This window comes from Alosa alosa, chromosome 10 (assembly GCF_017589495.1).
Source record: "Alosa alosa isolate M-15738 ecotype Scorff River chromosome 10, AALO_Geno_1.1, whole genome shotgun sequence".
Lineage (NCBI taxonomy): Eukaryota > Metazoa > Chordata > Actinopteri > Clupeiformes > Clupeidae > Alosa > Alosa alosa.
This window is the reverse complement of record NC_063198.1, coordinates 4,301,043-4,311,814: the sequence shown is the minus strand read 5'-3', so window position 1 is coordinate 4,311,814 and position 10,772 is coordinate 4,301,043.

The window sequence follows — 10,772 nt, the reverse complement described above, 5'->3', positions numbered from 1 at the left end:
TAATTTTGAACATGGTGTTTTTGACCATTATTTCTCACCTTCATTGTTCAACTGGTGCAGCACTCCAAAGAATGCTGGACACCTATCGGACAAAGGCCTGCCATGTAGTTGTCAACCCGGGTTAAATGGTACAGCACAGCAGAGGGGCTTTTATCATTTAGGAAATGTGTTTCTTACCAAAAGGCAAAGCCAAACCTCCAGTCATTCAGCAGACATGGATTTGCTCTGCCTTGTGGCACATCTGTGTCTTTACTGAAGTATTTTAATAAGATAAGATTCTTACCTCTAGGTGTCTTTTTTTTTTACTGTACTGTTTGACTTCATGGGATTCTGTTCTAACTGAGACCATTTTCTACTGGTTTCAGGTTTGTGCTTCAGAGCTGCAGCTATATCAATTACAATTAGCAATGTTCTTTCCAGCTTTAAATAAATATTTTTTTATTTTCATTAGCTCTTCCATTGACTCATTATATTACATACTGAAGTATGCCACATGTTGTAAGATATGCAACTAATTTACCCAATGGGTTTTTGGCTGTGTTAGACATTTGTAGTGAAATTGTTAACCACCTCTTATGGCCAGCCCATAGACCACACAGAGCCTGCCCCAAAACCCGTATTCAAGCAGAGTAAATCACTTGCAAATACATAGTTTCTGTGAGACAGTCACATCTGTAATGAACACTTGCACATATATTTCCTTCAAATTGGAGTTTTGTGTTTGTGTAGCAAGTTCATCTTCATATTTACATGCATGGGGTTGTAAACACCTGTATTTCTGCCCAGATCATTTAGATTTGATTTACATGCTGCTCTTCAAACAATTAAATAATTATAAAATTGTAACAATAGCAGCAAACCACATTATACGCCCCATGGTAACATGTGTGATGCAATGTTCTTTATTCAGTTTATTTCAGTTTTTATTATAGATGAGATCCACTTCCTTTTCAGTTGATGGCTCTGTACACTGAATTGAAACAGGCCTCAAAGCAAATTGTAATTAAGATTTTGTGAAATTCAGTCAATATTGATTGATTGTTGATTGTTTTACAGAAGTAACCATTTAATCAGTTGGAAAAGAGGATGACATATTAGGAACTGTGGTGTCCATATACGAGAAAGATACAAACATATTTGTACTTCTGTAATATCAATTTCTCAAGATGAATCTTTCTTTTCACCTGATGTCTGTTGTAGATATAGTGTGCAAAGGATAGCCAGTGTTGTGTTCTCCTCAGTGAAAAAAAAAAAAGAATCAATTTATCACCTTTGGTTCAGAAGTTATGATTAATTTACTCATAACAGTAACAAGTAGAATTTTTAAAGAGTAGAATGTTTTCATTTCCGGTTTGGCATCTGACCTAAAAATACAGATATAATGGTCATGTAAAAAAAAATAAGCTGTTTTACCATCAAAACAAGCTCAATATGGGATGTCTTACTGTACTCTGAAGAGGCTAAATCAATTGTGGGGAGGACAGATAAAGGCTGAAAGACAGACTAGCTGATTGTAACTGCTTCTCCGTGTGCTTCATTCTACTATGAAAACAAGAATATAGAGACACTGGCACATGTGTTAGGTTTCTGAAAGGGGAAATAAATAATTTTATTTAGAAAAAGTCTTAAACAATGTGATTAAATAACCAGGAACAACAACTTCAGGTAAATAACATAAACATATGTTTACAAACATGCAGTAACTATTAGAACTACAAGAATGACAAGACAACAGTATAACAAAGATCAACAAATCTTACATGGTGAACAAAACATCAATTCATACTAACATTCACACACATATATATAAACAATTAAAACGTTAGAAGAAATTCGATACATTTAACAACCATACAGCATATAATTGATACAATATATAATTATCCATATCATTTTGCCCCACATAAGGTGATACACTACCACCACATTCACACCAGATCCGTGGTGTGTGCATTGTCACAGCTGTGGCATGGTTGTGTGTGTGTGTGTGTGTGTGTGTGTGTGTGTGCATGCGTGTGTGTGTCCATCTAAGCCTAGCAGACGATGGGGTGTAAATGCTATTGGAGTTGGTGTCTCTGTCTGTGTTGGAAGGATAGGCAAAGTGTATGCTTTCTACCTGACATGGGACTTGACCAAACTCAAAATAAAGAAATTGTCAGATAAGAAATATAGAAATTGAATTACAAATCTAACCAAACTATTATCACTATAGTCCCTCTCATTATTGTTATAAGCAACACTCTTATCACAACCAGAAATGTGCTTGTGCCCAGATGGACGCACACACACACACAAACATGCTTACCCAGCTCAGGATGATGGAAGATTATCTCCTCCTGTAGCACATAATTGTCTTCTTCTTCATCCAGAAGCTACCCATCCATGTCCTATGTCCATGCCATCGTGGTCCTTGGGGTCATATTGGCCATCAGCAGTCGGCTGCTTTCACCCCAGTTGCACGCGTTTCTCTCCCTCCATCTAAAATAACAAATCACAGGTCTGATAGTGAATAGGTTGTTTAGTTTTTATTTTACATTACTTCCACATAATCTTAATCACCACCAACCATGACTCTTTTCACTAAAAGTATTATTGTCACTGGAGGACTCCAATATTGCTTGGAGAGGTAACATTAGTCTCAGAGCTCACTACAGTAAGTGTTACTGCCTTGGCTAAACCATACATAGCATACCAGCTTACAAGTAAAAATTGATTTATTAACATGAGTCAGGAGATATGACAGAAAACATCTAAACAGCATATGCATACACATACACACCCGTGCATAGGCTACTGCAGTTGCGTAAAGACAAAACACCCCTTAGAAAATAATGTGTTGACGAGTAGGCTTGGGTGTATGAGCTCCCATCATAGTTAGCCACCCAAAAACCTCATAATCGTAGCAGCCAACCTTACAGCCTAAAAGCTAAACAATACTAAAACACATTTATAACAAATCTTCAGTCATGTATTCATGAAAACAGCAGTCAATGAATAAAATCCTTACGTTACACCATCGGTGATCAACACAGTCTTCACGTCGGTAACGTAACATTAACGTCGTCATTCATGTCAGATGTTTCTATCTAAGTAAGCTAAGCAACTTGGCTACAAACAACTGTAAATTGTGCTATACATATTACGAAAGGAATGAAAGGTTTATTTGACAATAAAATACCGATTAGGTCTACTTGACATAAAGTTGGCAGTCATGAAGCACGGAGTGAACTTAATCGCGACTTCTGGCGTCAAGGACATGTTGCAGCCTCTCCTGATGCTAACGTTACCTAACTTAGCTAGTTTTCTATCAGATGACAAGCAAGCAACATCGTTCAAAATAGAAAAAATCGTTAAAGTTTCAGTCTTAGTAGGTCTGTAATCTTGGTTGACATATAGTAGCCCCCCAAAAATGACTGAAAATTATGAGTTTACTAAAGATTACTGTGTGCTAAAATACCAGCTGTCATCAGCTGAAGTGAACACACACACTCATTATGTTACGACCATGCATACAAGGTGTAATTACCAGCAAAAATAACTTTTAAAAACGATTTTGAAGTAATAACATGGATAACAAGTAATAATAACATAAAAAGACTTGTTTTACCTCAGATGATCCAGTAGTTTCTTCTTTAGACGCGGCGTCAAGATCAACGATGCATAGTGCTTCCTGCTGTTTTTCCACTAGTGGAGGGAGACGCCAACTCTTGATTTTTCCTTCACGTAGTAAAAGAAATTAGCGCCACAAATCCCTTTAACCAATCATATCGCCAGAAAGCCTATGATGTGACGTGTTTGAGGAAGTTTTCAGTGATAAAATTGGTTGGGGTATGGCGGAGTTATTAGACTGAACGTCATCGGTACTGGGGTACCGAAATTAGAATGGGCCGTCTGCAAAGGGTTAACTTCGTTGAATAGGGTGCCAGATTTCTACAGAGCCTTCCACGCGAAAACCCGGCTAAAACACACCGTAAAAAGGCCTTAATATGGCAGCATGCAGGTCACCATTTGTCAAACTATGGGCCGCGGTCCGCAATGTGGACAATGGTCTGCAGAGTGAAATTATTCCCGGGCCATCGTCTGATAATTTGCTGCCCAATTGGCCAAGGGGCCGCGGACAGAAAAAGAAAACAAACATTTCTGCATTTAGTAGGAAATACTTGTTAATTTGGTGTCATCAAACATAGAGGCATAGAATTAAGTCGTGGTATGAGCGTTTATTCAATGCATGCGTGTGCACGTTGGTAGCAAAGGTAAGCTTCAACCTATTGGAAGGCTAATTATGAAACGACATTTAATAGAACGACGTGGATTTATGCAACTTCCATAAAAAACAGAGCACAGACTATATAAAACACTGTTTGTATTAAAGTCAGCCAAAAACTATTAATTAGTCTTAGTTAAAGATAGTTAAAGATCTCCAGATCAGTGATTTATGCATGATCTGATCCGTAATTGTAATTAAATAACATATAAATATTCTATCAGTGTATGATGCTTGCATGAGGGAAACATCCCAAAACAACGGCATATAACTGCAGTTGTTTTGAAGTGCATGTATAGCAATATAGTATAAAAATAATAATAATTCTGATATCATTATGATAATTTAATGGGGGGTGGGAGGAGGGGGTGGGTTCATGTAGGTGGGCCCGATGACCCCAAAGTATGCCTTGACTGGGCCTCAGGTCAAAGAAGTTTGAGAAAGGCTCATGTAGACGACAAAGCAGCAAGGAGGCATCATATGATCATTTAAACAAGTTTTATGACAAGGTCGGTGAGGATGGGAAAAATCGTACATTTGTTCAAACTTTGCCCGCACTTCAGTCACAGTCATTATTCATTTAATCATTAAATAAAATACAGTACACGTCTTGGTTCAATAGGTTACGTGCAGTCATTTTAATATGTTTTAATAAACATTGAACCAGTCCGGCCCTCGGCTTGTAGCAAATTTGTTTTTTTGGCCCTCTAATGTATTTGACTTTGACATCCCTGCTGTAGACCCTGCTTATTAGTACAAGTTGTTTTAAAGCAGAGACTCTGACATGGTATAACCACCTATCTTCATGTTAGGGTCCCACAAGGAAATGTGTCTGAAACATTGAAAACATGATAATGTACATTACTTATTAATCTGTTTCCATTGCATGCCATATGACCAGTGGTTAAAGTGGGATTTGGCAGGTGGGGGAACCCTAAAATCCAGTATCGGTGCAACAGGGAAAAATGACTCACCGATCTTCCCACTTTAATTCCTGCATATGACTGCTGTCTGCTGTGTTGGGTTAATGGAGTAATGCCAAACTAGATCAACATTTTCCCATTTTAAAACCATTTATCACATGAAAAATAACAATGTTATTATCATGTGATAATAACAATAATAACAATACTCTGTGTTTCCAGGATATCATGTTCAAATTGTAAAAATATTTTTTAGTCAATAGTGAAATAGTTTTTTTTGTGAGGTCAGAGTAATATTGACCTTTTACCACCCAAATATAATCAGCCACAAAACTTCTTTTAGATTTTTTTTTAGGACGGTCACTAAAAGGAGCTGTAACAAATATTGGAGGCTGCTGAAAAGGCAAGCCAATGGCTATGGCACTCAAATGCTATTTGGGGTCATGTTGTAACCTGAATTGACTCTGAGACACTGCTGCTGTGTTTCTGGAGTGGTAGTTGTTGGTGCCTACATTAAGGGCTTGCGTTTCGTCTGTGTATGTTGTTGATCAGATCATAAGTGTCCACAGTAATGAAGAGGAATGACTGGAGAATTTATGATATTGCTTGGTATGTTGGTATGTTGCTGAACGGATCATAAATGGCCATAGCAACAAACAGCAATTACTGAAGAATTTGTGACATTGGTTGGTAGTTGGTATCTAAATATTTGTTAGTATTTGTTGGTGTCTGCATCAAAGGCTTGCGGTTTGAATGGGTATGTTAATGATCAGATAATAAAACGCCAAAGCAATGAAGAGGATTGACTGAAGAATGTGTAGGTATTCGTGGGTGCCCACATCAAGGGCTTACAGTTGGTCTGGTTATGTTGCTGATTGGATCAGAAACTGTGGGAGCAAAGAAGAGGAATGACCAAAGACTTTGGTGGTACTTCTTGGTGCCCTCATTAAGGGTTGGTGTTTTGTTTGTTGTATGCAGTAGTTGCTGATGGGATCATAAATGGCCACAGCAAAAAAGATGATTAACTGAAGAATTTGTTGGTATTTGTGGGTTCCCACATCAAGGGATTGCAGTTTGTCTGGCTATGTTGCTGATCGGATCATAAACGGCCACAGCAAAGAAGACAAATTACCCAAAAATGACAACCTATCATGTGTGAAGGGAGCTGGGTCTGAGATGCCAGATAGCACTGTTGAGCCTTATGGAGGTCACTGATGAATGACGAAGACAAAAGTGCAAGTGAATATTTGTACCAAATTTGAAAAAACATCCCTTCAGGCATTTATGATATATAATTTTCTCAAGAATGCAAGGTCCTTGACCTCGACCGTTGACCACCAGATTTATCTGTGAGTCAAAGTGGATATTTGTATCACAAATGAAATTACGTCAGGAATTTTTTTAGATTTATCCACCACAAAGGGATATACTGTACATAAGGTCACAGTGACCTTGACCTTTGACCATTGACAACCAAAATGTTACAAGTTATTATTTGAATCCATGTGACTGTTTCTAGCCCTGAGATAGGTTGGAGATATCACATTTGCAAATATTGGACCTACGGGTATACTGGTGTATGTCACCCAATGATGTCATTTTGAGCTACCTTAAGGAATATATCGCACTCAGGACATTAACTCTAGCCTGGATTTGATCAGTAGACATGCTTGATGATAATATATCTCCATTTGTCCACCATAAATGACCTAAACATTATGTATCAACCAATCATTGAAATAGATATGTATTTGAAATCACTGGCTGGATCACACTATTTAGGCGGTGATAGCGACAAAAATAATAAAAAGGCCAAGCATTTTTCTTTTGATTTATAAAGTCCACAGGTGGCCCTTTCATGTGCAGAAATTTTGAAAAAAGGAGGTTGCTCATCAGAGATATTCAGGTCTGAAAATTGCTTTTTTTGGGGTATTCGCCAAAAGGCATGTGACATAGTGGATACGTGCAGTCCTGGACTGACAACAGTCACACCTTACGCCTTGTAACTCAAGTTTTAAACTAACCTTGAATGCACCTTTGATAGCATGGATTGTTACTTTGCTGTGTTTAAATCTGACAGCAGGAGGGATGTCAACATTTTATGCAATTTTGGGCCTTTTTTTTAGGTTTTTTGGCCTAAAACAAGGACAGGGGCCTAACTCCCCCTGGGTTGTTTCAAATTTTGTACTATTTTGGCTTTTTGAGTTTTTAGGTGGACCCTTCAAACTGTCCAAGTTTCATCAAAATCGGTGACGTAGCATGTATCACCCCCGCCTGGTCCTCTCATGGACACACTCTACTCACCTATGTATTTGGACATGGTGCTAAGAACCTGTTCCAATCCAATCTAGCTAACGTGGCCATCAGTGCCATGATACCGCGGCTATATGGCTTCCAGGTGCAGAAATGTCCATATTTAAATCAGCATAATTTCAGTCCCAAAATATCCCCATGGTCACAGTTGCCAGCAAGTCTGAGGGGTTCCTCATTGATGTTCTAATAGATAGAAGGGATGCAGTGTTAAATGCTATGTGAAAAGGATTTAGGCTCTTCTCTCACGACCTGATTCTGTAGTCCACAGTGACCATTGCCCTGCACATCACGCTAAAGCCATCATGTCATCAGATACATAATGTACCTGATAAATTGCAATACAAAAAAACAGGATTACATCAGTGGCACAGCACAGTGCAATGTCTGTACATTCTTGAATAGGCCACTTTTTCCATATCTCCAGACATGGGGCATCTGGCTCATGGCCCTTCCAGACTCCCAGAGCTGTGGGTCGTGCAACTGACCGGAAAGTCAACAGTGACCATACCAGATAAAAGATCTGAGAGCTCCATGGTCAAAGACTGCTTTCAACTACAGTTTACCATTGCATAGATGTTATTGAAGCTTTAATGTCAGAAATAATCTGTCCCATTTTGACTGCGGTGTCATGGATTTCTCAAATAAAAGTTTCCTTTGTACAAATGGATTAAAGTGTTAAGAGTTTTTTTTCCCATCATTGCATGACATATTTGTTGGTTGAATAAATTAGGAATGAGTCATAAAGCAGCATTAGGACTTCTGAACCATTTAGAGTTTTTTGTTGTCTGCCCACAAGATGCATATGATACTTCATACACTATTCTCATTGTCTTCTTTGTGTGTTAGGGTCTTCATCTGAGATGAATTAAAAGATGAGAGTGTTGGGCATTACTTTGGGCATTGTTAGATATGGTTAGAGGCTTTTTGAGCTTTGTCGTCAATGATGCTGGAATGCTTTGGTTGGGCCACCATGGAAAGAAAATGCCTGCATCTGTGCCACATTCACTTTTTCACATTGTCTTTTTCAGTTGTACCTGTCATCGTACATCCTGATCTCTGTCCGTGACCTGCATGACTGCAAGCTGTCAGATCTGTGCAGAGGTAAATCCCACAACGCACCGACACAATAGCAGGAATGCATCATAGCTTTTGGCATGAGATACACACCTCTGAGTTTTGTCTCACGCAACAATCCCAAAAAAAGTAATCCAGTGACTTCAATCCCCGCTGACACATGTTTTGTTTTCTGTTCTAGTATATTATTATTATTATCATTATTATTATTTCCCTTTGTGAAGCACTTTGGTAAACCACAGGTTGTTTTAAACTGTGTTATAGAAATCAATTGACAGGGTTAGCAGGGTTGCAATATAGCTTTTGGGATGAGATATACACACTTCTGAGTGCAGACTCATGCAACATGCAAAAAAGAGAGAATTCCACTGACTTCAATGCACCTCACATGGAAAAAAAGGCTATTGTTTTGATCATACTTTGTCAATCTCTTGCCAAGTCAGCCTTGAAAGTTGGCAGCCTTGCACAAGCTACAAAGAGAACTGCCATGGCTTTTCTGGTGAGCGTCAGACTGTCAGTGCAGGAGGTATGGGTTTGAATGCTGGAGGAGAAAAGCCTGGTGCATCTAACCTTTCAATAAAGCTAGTATGCCATGAAGCCTTTAAAGGATTTACACATTATGTGTCAAGTAAACTTTTTCTTATCATTTACTGTGTCCAATTTAACTATCTGTTTGATCATGCAGTGGTGATAGTTTGGTTCCACATATTTTATGGTATTCTAAGGATCTTTCAAGTCACAGATTCACCTCTCACTATGTAGCCTAGCTATTGCTTACTTGCTGTAGCAAAGCTGCTGTTTGAAGCAATTTTATGTTGTCAAACTAAATTAACTCTACATTACAGGCTAGTTTCTTTCTCAAATCCATAACTGTATCTTGTACCTATGAATTACATGTTGACATGCTTCACATGTTTTTGCTTTAGTGTTCATTCTTGGTAAGAGTAGATGTAGGGAAATTGGATCTGAAATATATCCTGTTGTTTACAATTGCAATCTTATCATCTCTTTTACTTAACTCTGCCAGACATGTCCTGCTCTGTATCCATTTAATAGCTCTTTGATATCTTTGATATCTTTATGACTCAGTGTCGTACCTATCATACTCACGTTTCCTCCTTTTGCTTGAAACATATGGAGAGTGATGTCAGAAGAGTACATGGCCTGGACCAGAGCAATCTGAGGGAGGCCTGACGTGATCATGTTTGAGAGAGCTGGTTCCCATCTTTGCTTCTAGACAAAGATGGGAAAGGACATAGGGGCCGTTCTCTATATATTTTCTTTCCTTTATAGGAGACATCAAGCTAATCTTTCTAGGCAACCCTAGAAAGATTAGCTTGATGTCTCCTATAAAGGAAAGGAAATATAGGGAATGGCCCCTATGTCCTTTCCCTGTCTCCTTTTTTCCTGTTTTGCCTAACACCCTGATGAAATGAAACAGGTGATACTTTTTTTTCTCATCTTGCCCCCTGGGAGTGATTTTCTCCCCTAGTATCTTTTCTGTTGCCAGATAGAGGTCAGTTCCATTAAGGCAGATATTGCACATCACAGAGTGAGAATATGTAAGGATTAAGTGCTTTGGGTGTGAGAAAGATTGCAATCGTGAACATGATAGCAATGTTGTCGTATTCTGTGACTGGCCTAGGGATAAGAATGATGAATCCATCTAGTGATTCTTGGACCAAGTAGTGTTTTGAAATGACTGAGGTAGACTTTTCCTCAATCTTATTATGCACTGGAAATTGTTCTGGCCTGTAATGTTTGCATGTGTCATGCTGTGCTTTCTAATATTTAATATTCTAATATTTCTAATATTTTTCTATAAGTTTAGGATAGCACACAATCAAGAGCTACTTTATGGCTCTACCAAAATTTGTCAAATATAACATTGTTTTCACTTTACTCAGTGCATTCTTAGCTACACTTTAATATTAAGATTAAGTCAAAAATGGTTTGCTCTCACATTGTCATTATCTATTCTTCTCATGACTTTCCGTTAGTCTAAGATATAGCGAAATATAAGTAAAATATATCCATCTGTTTTGGATTGTTGCTTTTCTTGTTTTTGGTCATGCCTCGTTTCTTTTTTCAGACACTTCTGTACCGTCAGCTCGTTGCTATTTTGAATGTTGAGTGTTTTTGATCTCACTCTAATCAAAAGCAGCCTGATGCTCAATGATGAGGCATGTTTGGCCATG